This window comes from Papaver somniferum, unplaced genomic scaffold (assembly GCF_003573695.1).
Source record: "Papaver somniferum cultivar HN1 unplaced genomic scaffold, ASM357369v1 unplaced-scaffold_139, whole genome shotgun sequence".
Taxonomy (NCBI): Eukaryota; Viridiplantae; Streptophyta; class Magnoliopsida; order Ranunculales; family Papaveraceae; genus Papaver; species Papaver somniferum.
Genome location: NW_020623156.1, coordinates 24,748 through 44,340, shown reverse-complemented (window position 1 = coordinate 44,340; position 19,593 = coordinate 24,748). Strand labels below are relative to the sequence as shown.

General features: G+C 36.0%; 1 pseudogene; it reads right to left on the bottom strand.

The window, feature by feature from the left end:
• Positions 1-11,336: 11,336 nt before the first annotated feature.
• On the bottom strand, positions 11,337-15,764 carry LOC113335316 (annotated as a pseudogene).
• Between the last annotated feature and the right edge of the window lie 3,829 nt (positions 15,765-19,593).

Below are 19,593 nucleotides of genomic sequence, written 5' to 3'. Positions count from 1 at the left end.
ACATGGAGAATATACAGATAGGAATGATTTGAAGGAGCAGACGGTAAATGCAAGGACAGAACTTTTTATCAAGAAGATGAAATTAGAAGAGGAAAGACAACGTGCCAGATTTAAATCCTAAAAGGAAAGAACTTTTATTGCTTCTGCTCCCCTCTTCTTCATTAGCTTCTTCCATAAGTTTTTTGCGACTAGCTTCACTGCGACAGGCCTTTGCGAAAGTATATAAAACTTGTTTAGCGTAAGTGCAGTCCAAGAATGAATTTGCTTACCTTCATTAACCTGCTTAAAACACACACCTATATATATATATTAAGTTATTAACAATAGAAGACCCAGAAGAGGAAACAAGAGCACTGTGTCTCTCTTGCAAATTATCGAGGGTTGGAAGCCGTCCTAAACCCAGCTGCCAAAAGAAAAATCCAACTCTATGATGTCATTCCACTAACCAAAATTTTTTTCCTTTCAAACTATAGATGGGGAATACCCTGATTTGACCGAGAACAAGAATGCTTTATCTCAAACCCAGATTAGCTCATTCTCTTCATGAAAATGCGTGACAGAATGCAACAATGTCAACAACACAGCAGACTAAGCAATCTGTGCATCATACAATACTACGTCCCATACAGAACCAACATCAAAAATAGAATGCATTGCGAAGAGTACAATTAGACAGTTCTAATGGTGCAAGGTTAATTTGAGAACAAAATTCACCACTTGATTTGATTTGATTATAAAATTAGTTGTTAAACAAAAGCAAGTGACTCAATGTATTGATGAGCGTCGAACCAGGAATATTGTACCGAACCCTTCCCAAGAAGACTTGGCACCAAATCATGTGTTTTTGTGAAACTTAATTCCACTAGTTTGTAGAAAATAATCTTATCTGGTATGTGAATTACCAGACTTGAATTTTCTTCTTTTTCTTCATCACGAACAAGCAAGACAGAGAATTCAACATTGTACAAGGATACTAATCCATCCACATAGTTATTGCCCTCATCATCGGGAATCATCTCGGGATATGAAGTCACAAGACTTTCCATATCGACCCGGTATTTTATATTCCACCACCTATAATCAATGTCCATTTCCAATATCTCCAGATATGTGGAGTAGTGATTGTAAATTGGTACAAGATGCAAGTGACCTTTGTACTCGCCAAAATACCCTATCTTCCTTACAAGCCAATCCTCATTATCTGGTAATGGTGGCACTGGTATCTCCTTTACTAGTTCTTGCTCGATATCAAAATTAACAAAAGCGTTACTTTCGCTATTCCTCTTACCAAATTCACCTACGCTGATCCAATGCAACGAGCCATTCCAAAAGACACCTGGCCTAGAAAATGTATCAAAACATGCAGGGGATCACCAGAAACCTTCCAAGTGTCTGTTTTCGAATCGAAAATTTCGATTTGGTATTGGTTTGATCTATTCCCCCAGACACGGACAACTTTGTAAAGAGGTGATTTGAATGGATTGAAAGCTAAGCTCACACTACACACTGAAAAGAAATCATTTCTTCTCAAATGAGCTTTGGGAATAGTTTTACTCTGTTTTGTGGATGGATTGTATATGTAATAAGTTCGGTTATTTCTATCCCATCTAAAGTTGCTGCAACAGAGAAGCCCATTACATGATCGTTCGATCTTCAAGCCTCTTGGGTCATTCACAAAGTTCAGAACTCTAAAGGGCACACCACTGGTGACTTTTCTACCATCGAGGAAGATGAATTCAAATTCAGCATTTGTAGCAAAAGACAATTTGGGCAAGAATAATCCAGGAATTGAAAGACTGGCTCGCGCTGAATGGTGGTTAACGAAAAATGGATCTGAGATGAGTGATAACCAACTTTTTGATACAGACTTGAATACAATCAAAGATCTCACCGGCAAACTCATAAATATCTGTATTAAGAGGTCGTTGTTGCTTGCTATAACAGATGAAGCCGATGATGCTTTGTCATCTGAATTTCTATCAAAGGCTCGTGGTAGTTTACGAGAAACTGAAAGCATCTTGAACCAAATGCTGCTTCTACTGAAAGGCAAAAAGGATTAAAAAATCTAAGGCTGTTTCTGGATATAATTCTTCAAACAAACCTAACAACAAGGTTATTAACAATTGTAAAACAAAAGAAAAGCTAATTGTCACATTAACAACTAAACAAAGTGATTGTTCATTTTCGGAACTAAGGTGTCACTGTGAATAAGCTACAGCAGTACATCTGAATGAAACTTGAGCTAATGCATATAGGAAATAGAGGATCCATAGTTATTTTCCTGGACCTAGCATATAGGAGTTAATATACATGCAATACATTTTAGGAGCAAGTATATGTTCTTAGTTCTTACATAGTTATGCAAGCAGATAGGCAAATATATCAGCAAGTGTTAGAATGGTGCTTGTGTTGGATGCAGCTTAAGGTTTCAACTCAAATATTGCTTGCAGTAATATAAGATATTTATACAGATTCAATCATCATGTAAATAGTTCATTTTAAGAAGAAAACAAAATTCCCTTGATTTTCCTAAAGTGACCTCAACAAAATTTGAAAGCCAGCCAATTCAGTTGTTCAGGTTCATTTCTTTTGGGCATTTCCACAAACAAATAAATTTGATTCATCATAAACTTTTCAACCAGATTCAATAACCAAGTGAGCAAAGGAAATATGATCCTAAATTACAATTGAGAATTAAAATTTGACCTAAAATCATACTTATAATTTAGTCTTAGAAGCTTTCTCAGAACAAATAAAGACCCAAACAAATTCTAATTACCACAAAATCTAACAAAATTCAATCATCAACACTAACCAAATTAGCTTTGAAGTGTCTGAAATTGGCGTCGAGCAGCAAACGGAATCAATTTGGTTAGTTTATTGTTAATTCTAACCAGGAAAAAAGAAGATTATCAAAGAATTCTGGAGGGAGAACATAAAAGAGAGAAAGAAGAAGAGAAGAGGGCAGAGACAAACTTACAGGGGGTTAGTCCACAGTGAGTTGGAGGGAGTTTAATGTATTTTGAATCTTGGGGATTTAGAGGGAGTGTAAGAGAGTATTGGGAGTTTGAGAGAGTTTGGTATGTTGAGTGTAGGGAGTTTGAGAGACTCTCCCAAAATCTCTACTTTTTTGAGAGATTTGGAGTGAGGCAAAAATACACTATAAACTCCTTAGAACTCCCCAAAACTCCCTAGAACTCCCCAGAACTCCCTATCATTCTAATTTTTACCACTAACAGGGAGTTTAAGAGTTTCTTTCAAACTCCCCCACGACTAAGGGAGTTTTCTAGGGAGTTGGGGAGACTCTTCTAAACTCTCCCACGACTAACGGGGATTTTAAGAGATTCCCTCGAACTCCCTCACGACTAACGGGAAAAAACACAACTACACCCAACTCCCCCAACTCCCTTGAGGACTAACACCCTGTTAGCGTGTTATTCCGGTCGAAATGACTTAAAAATAAGTATTACTAAATTACGATAATAACCCTGTAGAGAGATCTACTACTGTGGGCCTGTGGCGCACGGATAAACAATTTTACAGTGTGAAAACTGCGTACAAACCCATTTTTCAGAATTTTCCTACTGTGAAACCCACCCCAGAAATCCTTAGAGGCGCACCCATTATGAGTGATAGGATTATGCACATGCCCATAATTTTGAGAAATTGTTTTTCTTCTTTCCAAACTAACTTAAGGAGAAAATTTCCTTCAAAATTAAAAAGCCATTGTTATTCAATCTTCTCTTGAAGCACAGACATACAAAGATCTCCATTTTCATCGTTGTCATCGTCAGCACCGCTTACATCTCAGAGGAAAATAATTGGAGACGGAATTGAAGACGAAGAGTAATGGTTAATGAAGGAATTGCAGGTCTTCAACAAAATTCTTTTTACATGCATCGAGCCCTGATAATTAGATCGATTCACTCCCCCAAAACCCTAATTCTTATTCTTATTATTAATTTTAATTTCATTTCCTTCAGATTCATTGAGCTAGTTCGAATAAATTGCAGTCTGTATCATTTGCCACAATCAAATTAAATTCCTATAATTTGTTATTGGGTTTCTGTTGCAATTACCCGTTCTTGAGCAATTGGGAAGAAATAAATCTTGGGTACGATTCCATTCATGGGATTTAGGGTTTACTAAGCGTGGAGTTGATTTGAAATCGAACAATAAAGAAAATTAGATCTAGATGAGAATGTGCTGAGATGTGTGGTTGTCCTGGTGTTGTTGAGTGGATGTTGGCTGATGACAGTGCAGCAGAGATGGTGAATGGTTGAGCTGATAGTTGCAGTTAAATTGGTGAAATAAAATTGATCTGCACCCCGTCCAGGTACGCTAATATGCCTGTATTTGCAATTTATGTACATCGCAGTGTAATGTTTGTCGAAGGTTCAGTTCCCAGCTAATATTTACCGTCTCTATAAGTCCCACTTGCCATCTCCGCATATATGGTTTTTTTTAGTCACTCGAAAATGTGTTAGACTGCAATTGCAGTGCTCTGATCTTTAAAGGAGAACTGGGAGAACTCACCACCAAATGGGAACACAGATGATCCTTGTGGTGATCAGTGGGATGGCGTTGGCTGCACTGGTGCAAGGGTTACTTCACTGTGAGATTCCTTAGTTTTTCTCAGTCACAATGGCAGCATAAACTTGTTTTTTGTTCTTAGTCTTCTTCTTATAACTTAATAACCCTCCTGTCTTTGTTTTATTTTGATCTATCAGGGGATTATCCAACATGAACCTCAAAGGTACATTGAGTGGTGCCATTGGAGTACTAGCTGAACTTAGATCATTGTGAGTTTGAGTTTCCTTTCTTCTTCTTCTTAGTATTTAATTTCCAGTGGAGTTCAGAACAGAAGTAGTAAGATACCAAGGGGCACTGTCCCAACGGAGATGATTGTGAAACAGAAATATGGGTTGTCCTATTAAGAAAATGAGATTATATATTCAATAAATGTAAATATTAATTGGTTCTGGGCAGGTGCAATGATAATGGTTAGATTTATGTCTAGGTTTTGCAGTTGGTTCTGGTAGAACTGATATTTGTTTTTGCTGGGTCAGTTAGCTGATACTAAAGACGGTGATTATGGAACTGACAATATTGAAGTTAAGCTATAATTGTAGGTTAGGATTGAAGGGAGTAGATGAGGTTGTTGTACCTGACTCGCAGGTGTTTGTTCTGCAAAATGATACAGTGACTTGAGCTAGTGAAGGACTGAGATTGTAATGGTGTTGGTGCTGCAGTGGCTAGATCAAGAAGATGGAAGTGAAGAATTGAGCTGAGAAAAAGTTAGTGTTACAACACATAGCAGGTGTAGGGTTTGGTTGCTACAATTCAAATAGTGGTTTATGGGTCAGATTGCGGTGATGTGTTTGTGACAGAAAAGTGCAGGTAGTATTTGTGGTTGTAGGTAAATAGAAGCTGAAGGAAGTTACATTGCAGCTGTAGAGAATGGGTGTGTGGTGTTGCTGAGTTGTTGTGTGATGCAGTAGTGGATTTGGTAGTTTGCAATGAAACCGGTTGTAATGGAATTTGCAAGGATATTCGAATTTGTTTTACATTAGGAAAGTATTTTGTATTCATATAGTTGAATAATCTGTTATGCAGCTATGGAATTGGTTGCATAACATGTTTCGTCTACAAAATTTGTTGCATAACTTGATATGCAGTCTAGAAAATGGTTGCATAACACGTTATGCATCAACTTTTTCGTCACTATTGAAACCAACAAAAACAAAGACTGCATAACTTGTCATGCACCTACAATAATATCTGCATAACATGTTATGCATCCAAAAATATGGCTGCATAATGCATTATGCATCGATAAATTTGTTGCACAATCCTTTATGTATCGAGAAAATCGATGCATAACCTGTTATGCATCCGAAAATATGTTTGCATAATGCATTATTCATCAAATTTTTATGTACGCACTAAAATCAACCAAAACAATGGCTACATAACTTGTTATGGATGCATAAATTTTTTCTGCAGGTGCATAATTTGGTATGCAGTCGAGAAAAGGGTTGTATAATTCGTTATGCATCAGCAGAATGTGTTATGCATCTGTTTTGGTGGTTGCATAATGGTTATGTATCAAGTTTTCGAAAATTTTGCCTAAAATGATGAGCACCTCCGATTTTTCCGTGAAAAAGAAAAAATTAATATTGTTGTTTGTACTCTTTGCGTAGCTCTCTTAAAAAGATTTCCAACAATATAAAATTTGTAAAATTCCAAGGCGCGGATTTTTAAATATGTTATATCCAGGTTGCGTTGTCAATTATACCCCTGATGCATAACCCGTCATGCGGATGCATAAACCGTCATGCAAACATTTTTAATAATTTCATATAATTATGAGTGTCACGGAAATAATTATGGGTGTCACAGTACCTAAAATTAATTGTGGGCCTGACTATGAGAATATTATTTTTTTTGGGCCTGCGCCTAATTTTCCCTTTTATAGTTTTCCTAAAGCCTATTCCTATGCACCAAGGGAAAGAAATTCTATTTGACATACCAACTGGCATGGCAAATGACTTGTGCTAGCCATGGAATTCCGATCGAGCGTTATCGTTGATTGCGCTAGCGATAAAGATTATATTTTTATACATAATGTTAATATCACTCGAGCTAGTGACTAGCGTCAACAACTAGTTGTTTGTCGTTTATAAATAGGTAATTTTCAAACAAAATTTTTATACCAAGATTTTTTACACAAAAATTTTCTTTGTTTTACGCTTTTTCAATTTATTTATTTTTTCAAAAAATTTCAAACTGCAGAGTTTCAAACTAAACTTGATTCGGAAATGCAGCTTGACTTTTCTGGAGTAATACTTGAAGGTATTGTTAAGAAGATGTGTGATAGCTATAAAGATATAGGTAAAAAGCAACGAAGTCTTCAAGTTTTGGATGTTAACTAACTCAACCCTGCAGATAAGAAAATATAAATTTGAAGGCAAAGAAGAAGATAAACAAAGGAAACTCAATTCATGAGCGCATTGATTGGAAGTTATGTGGAATGAAGAAGACAAACAAGATGAAGAACATTGTCCCAGACTTTTTATTGTTAAAGTCTGTATTCTAAATTAATATTTTCTCGTTTTTAAGTCTTTCATGTAAAATGCCTATTAATGATTAATTCGTAGTTTATCAAAAAATACCACTTATTTACGAATTCGAAAATTTAACTCGTATTGTTGAAAATTAAGCTTATATTCTATTCTTAATTCATTCTTACATTTTAATTAGACTTATGTTTTAACTTTAATTAATTAATAATAAAGGTATTAAAACTTCCACTTATACTTAAGTTGACAACTAAGAAGCTAATACATAAATATCGAGTTTTATGTGGGCAACTCTTTTAAAATCTCAAAACAGCCTCCATATTGGAAGTTTTTTCTGTTGATGTGACGCCATCTGCCTTACATCTCTGCTCAATGTCCATCATGGTTTCACCACTCCTCATGTTCCGACCCGCTTGCATTACCAAAGCAACATACTTAATAATTTCCTTATTGATTATAGTGAAGCGTTGACTACCCCGTGGGCATCGCGATTGTTGAGGTTCATTGATTTTTCTTAAAATTTCTCAAATATGTTTTTTCAAAATTGTTGGGCATGGAGTTGACAACCAATGATAGGATGTTCAATAAAAAAACATAATTCCTGCAAATACATTCATCTTCCACAGTAGTAAATTTTCGACTCCGCCTTCGTATTTGATTTTGCACGTTGGCTCGGTTAACAACTCTTTGATTTTCCACATCATGTTGGTTTTCATCCATCGTAATATTTCCATCCATGCTCTTTGAAAAATTGGAAGAGTGATGAAAAGTATGGAAGATATGTGAGTTTGAGAAACTCTTGAGAGATTTAGAAATTCTGGTGTGAGTTGAAGTGATTTCGAAGTTTGGTACATATAGAGGAAAAAATTCTCGTCGTTGGATGAGGAATTGATAAGATCGACGAGCGAAATACTAGCGCTTGCGTTGTTCTGACCTTCGAGCAACGGGTTGTCTATCGCTCGTTAGAAATTCTATCACGTATGTCAATGCGGTATATTTGACACTTTGACATATACGTTTTCTATTTTGCTGTACCCGTAGTGGGTGCAAAAGTGACAGAATATGTTGTTTGACATATGCATATAATTAGGCCTAAGGTACGTGTTTATTTGTCTATCTGCGACCTATCTGAATTATTTGATGCCTACCACTATGAGATATGTTCAACCAACAGACGAAAGTATTAGATGTGTTTCATGGGAAGTTGTATAAACAACAAACACACTTTATAAGAGGGCCCATTTGGGCGGATTTAATAACCACGCATGTTGTGAGGCGTAGGTATTACATGATTTTTACTAGGTGGAGCTAATAACTGCGCCCCATTCAAACGTTCATTTCACCTCCGCCCCGTTATCGTACGTTAACTATACCGACACCTGGATACAAACGTTCATTATACTCGCATCTAACCTCACTAGCTATTAATACCTGCGCCCCACTATATGTTGGTTTGGTCTAGGTTGACGACTACATTTAGTCTCAAACCCTAGTTTTCCAGACCATATATAGATTTAGTTCCTTCCACTGCGGTTCTCTTTTGGACCAAATTTGGGTATAGTCCCCAAATTTGGTCGTGACTGTGGATGCTCTTAAGGATGTTAATTTAAAGTGAAAACTACAGGGAGACCTATTCTTCGGATCTTTCTCACTGTCAAACCCACGCTCAGAAATCTGAAGGCGTGCACCCATTTTCTAGGAAAAAATTCTCAAACCCAGATTTTATAAAATTCTGCTTCGTTCTTTTTTCTTCTTCATCATCTTCAATTCATTTTCTTCAATAGCGCCACCAACCCATCATCCATCTTCTAATTTTGGATCAATTCGATTCAACACTCAACAACGCATTCATCTTGTTAACCTCCACCTGTTCACAGATTCAACCATTTGATCTTCAGAGAAGATCTATCTTCTTCTTTTGAGTTCAATAGGAAACCCATAATCATCTTCATATTCAATCCACCGACTTCTTATCAACAGTGTCTTCTCTATCTCTCAAGAACACTGAAACCCTAACTTAAATACCTTAATCCCATCTGTTGAGCAGCGACACAAAAATTCCCTTTTGAATTATGCTCAAACCCACACAAATTCTCACCAGTCTTCATCCAATTTCAGATATGAAATCACACCCACTGATTGCTCCATCGTTTCTCTAAGTCATGGTAACAAACTAAACATCACCGATGTTTAAAAAACCGAAGTATATTAGGATGCACACGAAAAAAATAGACGATTAGGGTTGTAGAAAAAGATAGTTGAATCTCGTATGTGAAGAAAGTGTTCTCGTATGCCGTTGCTTATCAATTCGTTTCCTTATCTTCTTCTTTATCTGTTGTGCTGCTGTGAATAGGAGTTATGATTCAGAAGAGAATTGAGGTTTTGAAGACGAACACAGTATAATATCTACGTTATGGTTGCCAACAGATGGGATTAAGGATGAATGCTTACAAACTATTAAAAGAGTAGAGATGAGTGGTTTGATGAAGGAACTAATATCTACGTTATGCAGATACTTTTTTCTTAGTATTGAGACCAACAAAAAATAAGGTTGCATAACTTGTCATGCACCTATAATAATATCTACATAACAAGTTATGCAGTCATGAAAGTGGATGCATAACATGTTATGCATCCAAAAATATGACTGCATAATGCATTATGCATCGATGAAATTGCTGCAATGGATGCATAACCTGATATGCATCATTTAAATATAGCTGCATAACACATTATGCACCAATTTTTTCTGTACGAACTAAAATCAGCCAAAACAATGACTACATAACTTGTTATAGATGCATAACTTTGTTATGCAGATACATAACTTGTTATGCAGTCGAAAAAATGGTTGCATAATTCGTTATGCATCTGCATAATGTGTTATGCACCTTTTTTGGAGGCTGCATAATAAATATGCAGTTAGTTTTCGAAAATTTTCCCTAAAACGATGATCACCTCCGATTTTTTCGTGAAAAACAAAAATTTGATATTGTTGTTTGTACTCGTTGCGTAGCTCTCTTTAAAAGATTTCCAACGATATAAAATTTGTAAAATTCCAAGGCGCGGATTTTTAGATATGTTATATCCAAGTTGCATTTCCAATTATACCCCTGGAAAATTAGGATGCATAACGAGTTATCCCTGAAAAACAGTATGCATAACACGTCATGTGGTTGCATAATCCGTCATGCAGACGGGTTTAATAATTTCATATAATTATGGGTGTCACAAAAATAATTATGGGTGTCACGGTACCCAAAATTAATTGTGGGCCTGACAATGAGAATATTATTTTTTTTGGGTCTCCCCCTAATTTTTCCTAATTTAAACCATTAATATGTTTCAATCATAGGCCAAATTATAATAAAACATGTACATTACTGTTTCTTCCAAACTTTTGGAGAAACAATAGAAAACCTAAATTATCAGGAACTTGAGATTCTTGTGCCTCTTTTTCTTTCTTTATTTTGTGATTCCTATTGCTGGAGCAACGACATGAAAAAACTGATTTCCATTATGATTTTATAAATACCTATACAGTCGTGAATAGTTGCATACTACCGACGGACGATCATTAGTTCTAAACATAAGCTCTAGATGCTAACTATAAATTTTTAATTTTATAGATATTTAATTTTAGGATCGTGAACTTCATGGTAATCACACAATAATATACTAATAGAATTTATAGAAATACCTCATAGCGCTAACTCATAGTTCGTCATCGATCAACAAGTGGTAGCCGTAATACTTTTGGAGGTCTTGGTTACTCCTTCTTCACCTCTTACATTATAAATAGTAAAATTCTCGATTCATAAACTGTTGGCTATTGTGTTCGAGGACAAAATTCATATAGTTTAGTTGTAGCATTAGAATAATCACAAAAATGATAACCGACATAATTTAGCAATATTCTACGATTAACCAAAAATATTCCCTTTTTATTTCTATGTATATAGAAATCTTTTAACAACTGCCCACACAAGTCTAGACATACGGGTTTATTTGTTAGCTTATTAGGTCGAATGATGATCAATTGCAGGTTCTGCCATCACTACAAACTATTAGACGAGATCGTGTCCATTTTTCTAATGGAGAATCGTATCAGTTCAATGTTATAGTTTTTGCCACAGGATTTAGGAGATCAGCAAGCAAGTGGTTGAAGGTACGTTACTTTTACATAGAGTAGTTGATTTGGTTACGAATTCAATATATAAAAGAAGTAACGGATGAACTGACGTTATCGTAGGATGCCGAATACATTCTGAAGGAAAATGAAAACTCAAAATCTGGTGCTGCTAAAGATTGGAAGGGGGAGAATGGATTATATTGTGTTGGGCTATGTGCCAAAGGTATAGAAGAAGCCTCTATAGAAGCTGTAAAAATTTCCGACGACATCAAGAAGATTTATAGTGAATATTCCCTAAGAAATAAAAACTAGAAGCCAAATTGGGTGCTGGGATGCACACTTTCAATATGCACCCGAGATGCTGTCTTCGTATAGCCATTCAACTACATGACAGGGAGAGTCATAATTGAAGTGACCAGTTATTTGTTACATCTCTTTTTACCTGCTTTTGATACTAATTCGAGTTATATATTCAGTAATTCTTTATATTTCTTAGATTAGAAGTTCTCTTTGTGGAAATCAAACTTGGTGGTTCCCTCGCGAGTGAAATCTGATGCTATCTGACGCAATTCATCTACCAGTGCTGGAACTCCACAGTAGAAAACACCTGCACATTTTTGAAAACATGCAATCATGATCAGCACGAATTAGTAAAGTAATAATAGGTTATGCATGTATGTTTATAAGCAATTACCAACTCGTGAGCCTCTGTGTTTGACCGCAATCGTCTTATAGACTTCGGACCAATTAGGCCTACCGAAATGAGACTTGACATGTGTACCAGCAACCACATCTACACCAGTTACGGCGTGGTTAAGCGACTGTAACATAACAATCATAGCCGACCTAGCATCACCTCTTTCATATACACTAGTGCAGTGATTATGAATTTCGATGACATTTTGAGTGTCCATCTCGACCACTTCATTCATCACCCCCTTAAAAGAGTCAAAAGAATTTTGTTCCCTAGTTATCCAATAGAAATAAGCTTTCTGGGTCTTAAACCTTTTTGTTTTATTCTTCATAGTTGTTTTCAGGCCAGCGGAGTCGTACAATGTTTCAGTATCTTCTGCTTTCATTTTGTTCGCAATGTCTTTTATAATGCTTGTCATCGGAGTGGCTCCAATCCCTGATCCAACCAACAGTACTACCTCGTATTTCATGTAGTCTTGTGCTGGTGCGCCGTAAGGCCCGTCTATCAGCACCTCTGGCACTGGGAAACTGCAAACGATTCTCCACTAAGTACCTTCGAATTTAATGTTTTCTTTCTATTGAAAAAGAAAAGGTGGCTAAACTCGATGCTTACGATGGGTTGTATGCTCCAGCAACACCTTGCATGAGATCCGCCCTGCGGAGTCCACTTATGTCTCCTAGTGGGGGATAACAAACCTGTAAATATAACCATCATATAGTTAACTCCGTGAATCATTTGTTCATAGTGAAGCTTAATTTCTTAAGTATAACGAATCAAAACACCCAATTACAACCTTAGACAAAACTTTTTTGAGCTGTCTTGACCAGTCTCCGGAAGTTTGTATGTGGACACTCAAATAGTCTTCTGCTGGAGCGGATGTAATCGAGAATGGATGCCTGTCTCCATATATAGGTAAAGGAGTTGTGAGAGTTCTATTAACATCCGTACTAGTAAGAATCAAACTCTTTTGGCTGTACCACAATAAACATAATTACTTCTATTGTACCGTAGTAAGTAAAATTTGGTTAGTGTTTTTAGTTTTACCATTCAAAGGGAGAAACATCAGAACAATTGATAAACATATACTGTCCACTCTTATATCTGAATCCTCGTGGTACCGATGTGTATAGTGTCAATACATTTCCAGGATATATGACAATCTTGCGTATTTTAACTGGATTGATGCTTGATCTTAGGGCTCTAGTCAATCTTTCGCAAGTATACAACACAACAGGGATTGCCAAATACATCCATGTCTGTGTCATCACAACACACAGATCAGATAATTACAACCTAATGAATGTGCACTTACCTAATTCTGAGAACAATGTTTAAACTATAGGGGCATGGAAGGAACTAACCGTTTTATTATACCATTCTTTAGTGAGATAGAGTGTCATTCCATGGACGACGAGAAGAGCGTATACAATGACAAACAAGTGGTGAGAGTACCAGAATGTGTTGTATCCTATTAACCGAGTGAAAGGCCATGGCCGTGTTATTCTGCCGCGTCTAAACCATGGTGTGGCGAATATAAATGCTATTGCCATCAAAACAACCATAATGATTCCCGATACACCTTCTATCCCCTTTAGAAGCCACCAGTAGTTCTCAGGTTTATGTTCCCCAAATAATGGCTTCATAGGTTCGTACTCATCTGGTGAAACGTTGATGAGACGAGGGAAATCACAAACCAAATGAGTTACTGCGTGTAATGCAACCCCAATCCCGATCCCAACCCCGATTACCTGATTATATAGTCAACAAGTTAGTTAATTGAAAACACATTTCACGCAATTCACGTTGAGTGAAATAGGAAACCATATGAAGCATTATACCTTGTGAAAATTTATATTATCGTCAAAAGGAATGACAGCACCTAACTTGGTCTTTCTGAGCCAAGTAATAGTATTGCGACAGACTGGTAGTAAGATAATAGCCATATTGAACTTGAGAGTTTCACCTGCACCCTTAGCAGTGCAAACACAATAACCCATAATGTCGAAGGCCGCTTTGTTTCGATACTGAACGAACCTATACGTGAATAGTCCGAAAAAGATTCCAAGCCAAAGAGTGAATACCCAAATCCTTTCCCAGTTATCCGAGAAGAAGTACTTACTACTCTGGTATAATCGACTAACTAGATTTATTTTTTTTGCTCGTTTAAGTTTGTTGTGGTATAGCATCTCGCTTAAATATTTGCTTAGCTCTTCACTCGCTTCTTCTCTAACCATCTGTCTTGGAGATTGCCACAGTAGGATCTTTAAGTCCTCTACCTGGTAGTCATCAAAGTTAAAGGTTTTCATCATTAACTAGTTAACATAAAAAAAAATTAACTAAGTTTAACTAAGTAATTACCATGATGTAACCTGAGTTATCAGGATCAAGTAATTCCATGATAAAGAGAGCATATTCTTGGGCTTGTTGCTTGTCAATTTTCGAGAGCTTGTTTGTGGAAGCGCTTAGTGTTATAATCTGCATCACCAATTAGAATTTCTTACACCTACTGATTAATCAAGGAAAACAAAAACAAGAAAAGGGGGCTATATATATTTTCATTCTGAATATATATAGGTAGGGGTACGCCTCAGAAAATGTATTTTCCTTTCCAAGGCTACTCTAAATGCCGAGTTTAGTCTTTCTCTTCCTACTCTTACTATCAAGCTTACGTTTAGTACGTTGACCATGCGTTGACCTTCAATTTTATTTACCTCTTCAATTTCTTCTTGCGTGATTCTTCCGTCCGCATCTTTATCAATCCTTCATTTTCAATTATAACTTCATTAGTAACTTCGAACTTAAAGTTGAGTTGAGAAATTGATGAAGAACAGCTAACTATGTCTAGGTTTATGAGTACATACATGGCAAAGAAAGTCTGAAGCCTCGAATCGAAGTTCTCATTTGATATTTCCTCCAGAATACTCTCAATTCGTTCTCCGTAACTGATTCTTTTCTAATATTCGTCCTCCTACTGAGGGCATCAAAAAGCTCCAGAGCAAACATTTTGGAATCTTCTTTCATCCCTGCAGTACAATTTTACACAAACAACAAGAAAAACAAAACTAAAAAATTAGCGCACACTCGTCACCAGATAGCCAGTGATATTCTTCAATAATGTCACTTACCTATGCATTCATGGAATTGTGAACGGTGTAATTGACCATCTGTTAAAGCTGTTAAATTAGCAAATCTCTTCTTAACAGCCATCCACCCAGATGGACTACCTTCTGTTTTACTAATGAACCTGAGTCCTTCCAAGGCAGACACAGTTGCAGATTTAGCATTATCTAAACGATAAACAGGCGTGTACATATTGTAACTAGAACCAAGACGCTTAAGTCGATCAGAAATTTGTTTCATTTTGGCAGAAGCACTTCTCACAATTGAAGAACTATTTGATGGTACTTTCTCTATGGGTCTTGCTAATAATGATTGATCAGGATCTTCAAGATCAGTAACACCTTCCACAGGTTTAACACTATGAACAGCTACAGAATCTCCAGAAACACTAAGAGTGACTTCGAATATATCATTTGCATCATCGCTGCTTGTACAAGATCTGTTGCTGCTACTACTTACATGTCCACCATGAATGAGATTCATCATTGTTTCTTTTGGTATATTGAATCTTCTTGCACTTCTTCTTGACAGTAGAGGTCCTCTGATAGAACCACTACTAAGATATTTTATATAGACACTCTTCCTGTGTGAGGTTGGTAGTTGTCAATTAATCTGTAGTACTTAATTATATTCTACATCTCTTTGGAAAAACCAATGATATATTTAGAGTTTCAACCAAATGACTATATTTGACAAATGTTGGGATGGAATTGCGATGTCCTGGTTACGAACCAGATGCATTATAAATACATTACATAGTTAGCAAAAGACTACTTACGCGTTACAAAATTAGCTGAAGACTACGCGTTGGCTGCATCTCCGAGAAGGTGATGAACAGACCAAGCAAAGCTTGGTTGGTTAAACCAAAGGTAAAAAGAAAAAAGAAAAACTTTTAACTTTATATCGAATTATTGAGGAAAACCTTCTCTTTGATGTATCATCTAGCTACTTAATTAAGCAAAAAAGAAAAGAGAAAAGCATAAACACGTTTCGCTTTTAATTTTCTTCTGCATTTTTTCGGTGTATAGTGGTAAACACACACCTTTCGTAATTGTTAAGTAAGCAAAGAATGAAGTATTGAAGTGCATTGCATTGGAATTAGGAATTAGTGTTGCATGTTCAGACCCGGTAAATAAGAGTATTTTATTTTTTGCGGTGTGCTTAATGATGCTACTAAAGAATTCACTTTATTTTTTTTTGAAGCATAGAATTCACTTTATATATAAGCTAGTGATGCTTTTTTTGGGGGAAACAAAAAAAGAAAAAGAAAAAGGATAATGCTATAATGTTAATTCTGCACATTTTGCATCTTCTTTTGGCAGAAATTATTAGTTAAACTTTGTTGAAATTTATTAGTTAAAAGTTGAAATGAGCGAATGTAAGAGGAAATAACCAATAATTTGCCTCAAAGCCTAATCTTAAATCTGTTTAAATCCCAAAGTACACGAATAGTAACTACTGGCCAGAAAATTGAAGACTCGTCAGGAACATATTCTCCAATTATGAATGGATGAATTATCACCATTTGTTAGAATATCAGAGTGTAACTGTGTGATTTGAGTGTGTGAAATGTTTGTGTGAGACCTTGTGTGAGTTGAGCATGTGAAGTAACTGTCAGGTGGAAGTTGTGTGTACGTTATGTACCGGCCAATCCTGTAACAGTTGAAAGTCTTTAAATATCTCAGTTGTCCTTGTGAGATGGCAATGAAGAAAATCAAACTCTGTAAAACAAATCAAAACCTAATGAAGACTGTCTAACGACATTATCTTCTCAACATGGTATCAGACACCGTATTCTTCATCTAAACCTCAATTTAATCTTTTCAACATCATCTTCAATGACAAAATCTGATAAACACATACCGTTAACATTCAAACCTCCATCCAAATTATTTGTTACAAATTACCCTCTCAGGAAATCTCAGATTGCTCCGTTGCTACGTAGTTATAATCTTCTTCGATTTGTGGATGGTTCTTTTCACTGTCCGACGAAGTATCTCCGACGAACATCCATAACTGGTGCTGCTATTGTAAGTGCTTCTGATTTTGTTGATACATATCCTGAATGAATTTGTTTTCAATCCGGCATATGATTATTGGGTAAATCAAAATTTTGCTCTTTTTTCATGGTTATTTTCTGCTTGCACGGAAGAAATTCACTCTCAGGTTATAGATTGCACTTTCTCTCATGAGATCTAGAATCATTTAGAACAAAATTATAACTCTACTACTAAATCTCGTCTCTTACAAATTTAAACTGACTTGATTGGATTGAAGAAAAGCTCAAATTCAATGCTAGTTTACTTTAATAAAGCTCGTTCAATTTCTCATCAATTAGCTCAAATCGATAGAACTATATCTGAGGAAGATTTAGTAATTTACATTCTAGAAGGTTTACCTTCTGAGTTCAATGCCTTTAAAACTTCAATTTGTACTCAACAATTGAAAATTGAGAATCTAGTCACTTCATCTGAGATATTAGGTTTACTATTGTCTGAAGAAGCTAGAGTTAATGCTGAATCAAAACTAGATCTTAACAGTGCTTCTGCCAATGTTACTCAGAACCACAAGTTTACCTCAGGACCTAATTCTTCCGATCAACAATATCCTAACTCCAATGTTTATTCACACAATACCTATCCACACAATGATTATCCACATTACTCTATTCCATCTTATGGTGGTAATGCATCCTGGTCAAGTCCTCCAAATCGTGGTAATTATGGAAGAGATGGCACTTCTGGTTTTAGAGGCAATAGGAATGGTGGTAATTTTAGAGGAGGTTTTAGATGTGGAAGAAATGGAGGTAGAGGTGGCAGATAGGACAACTCTATCTTTCATCCTCCAAGATACAACTATTATGTCAAATGTCAACTATGCAAGAAACCGGCCATCAAGCTCCAGAATGCAAATACAGATATGCACCACGTGACTATTCCATGCAAGATTATTATACTTCCAATGATTCTTATGGTGATGATTATGATGATTATTGGTGTCCTGAACTAGAGGCATTTGCTGCTTATAATGATGATTTTGCATCTTCTTCTTCTTCTGGATGGATACCTGATTCAAGGGCTACTCACCATATCACTTCTAACTTATCAAATCTCAATCTCCACTCTGAATACCAAGGCACTGATCAAGTCAGAATTGGAAATGGATCAGGTTTGCATATTACTCATACTGGTTCTTCTGCTTTGCAACATGACTCTGTTAAGTTTACCATTTCAAATGTGCTTCATGTAGCATCTATAACCAAGAATTTAATATCAGTTCTTCAATTTACCAAGGAGAATAACTGTTATTTTGAATCCTACTCTGAAAAATTTCTTATCAAGGATCTGATTACCCATCAAGTTCTGTTTCATGGTCCTGTTAGAGATGGTCTATATCACATGGACTTTACAACTACACAACTCAAACAGGCTCTCTCTTCTGGTTTATCTTCTTCAGCTCAATGGCACAATAAACTTGGACATCCAGCTTATCAAACATTGAAGCATATTCTCTTATCAGTGAATGAAGTTATTGACACTCATTTGACTTCAACACTTTGCTCCTCCTGTCAGACATCCAAGAGTCATGCTCTACCTTATCCTACTGGTACAAGCTCTAATAATGTGTATGGCCCTTTAGATATAGTTTATTTAGATGTATGGGTATCACCACTGTGTTCCATTAATGGTTACAAATACTATGTTTCTTTCATAGATTCCTTCAGTATGTTCACATGGTTATATCCTATAGCTTATAAATCTGAAGTTCTTGAAACTTTTTTAAATTCAAAAATCTTGTTGAAAATCAGCTTAATAGAAGAATCATGTTCATTCAATCTGATTGGGGTGGTGAATACAGAAATGTGTCTACTTATTTGGATTCCTGTGTATAGAACATAGAGTTTCTTGTCTTGGTGTTCATGCTCAAAATGGCACAGTTGAGAGAAAACATAGACACATTGTTGAAACTGGTCTGGCCCCATTACATCATGCTTCCCTACCTATATATTTTTGGTCTTATGCATTTGAAACTGCCAATTACTTAATTAACATATTACCTACACCAAATTTGGATCAATTATCACCTCTGGAATGTTCGTTCAATGATAAACCTGATTACCTCTTTTTACACACATTTGGTTTTGCTTGCTATCCCTGTTTAATAAAGTTCAATCATCACAAGTTAGAACCAAGATCTGTGCAATCTATTTTTCTTGGTTATATCATTATGCATAAAGGCTACAGGTGTTTCAATCCAAGTACCAACAAGATCATCATTTCTAGAGATGTAAAGTTTGATGACAATATATTTCCATATGCTTCATTATTTACTTTTTCTGCTACTTCTACATCAGTATTTGTCACACCATCTGTCATCCCTGTCAGTCCTGCTTCATCTACACCATTACAAATTTCTAATGAAGTTGATCTTTCACCATCCACTACTGCACCTACATCAAGTGACTCTACTCCACTGCCATCTTCTACTATAAATTCTACTACTGCATCTCCATCTGTCACTAATGCTCATCTAGACAAGAGGAAAAATGGGTATTTCAAAACCTA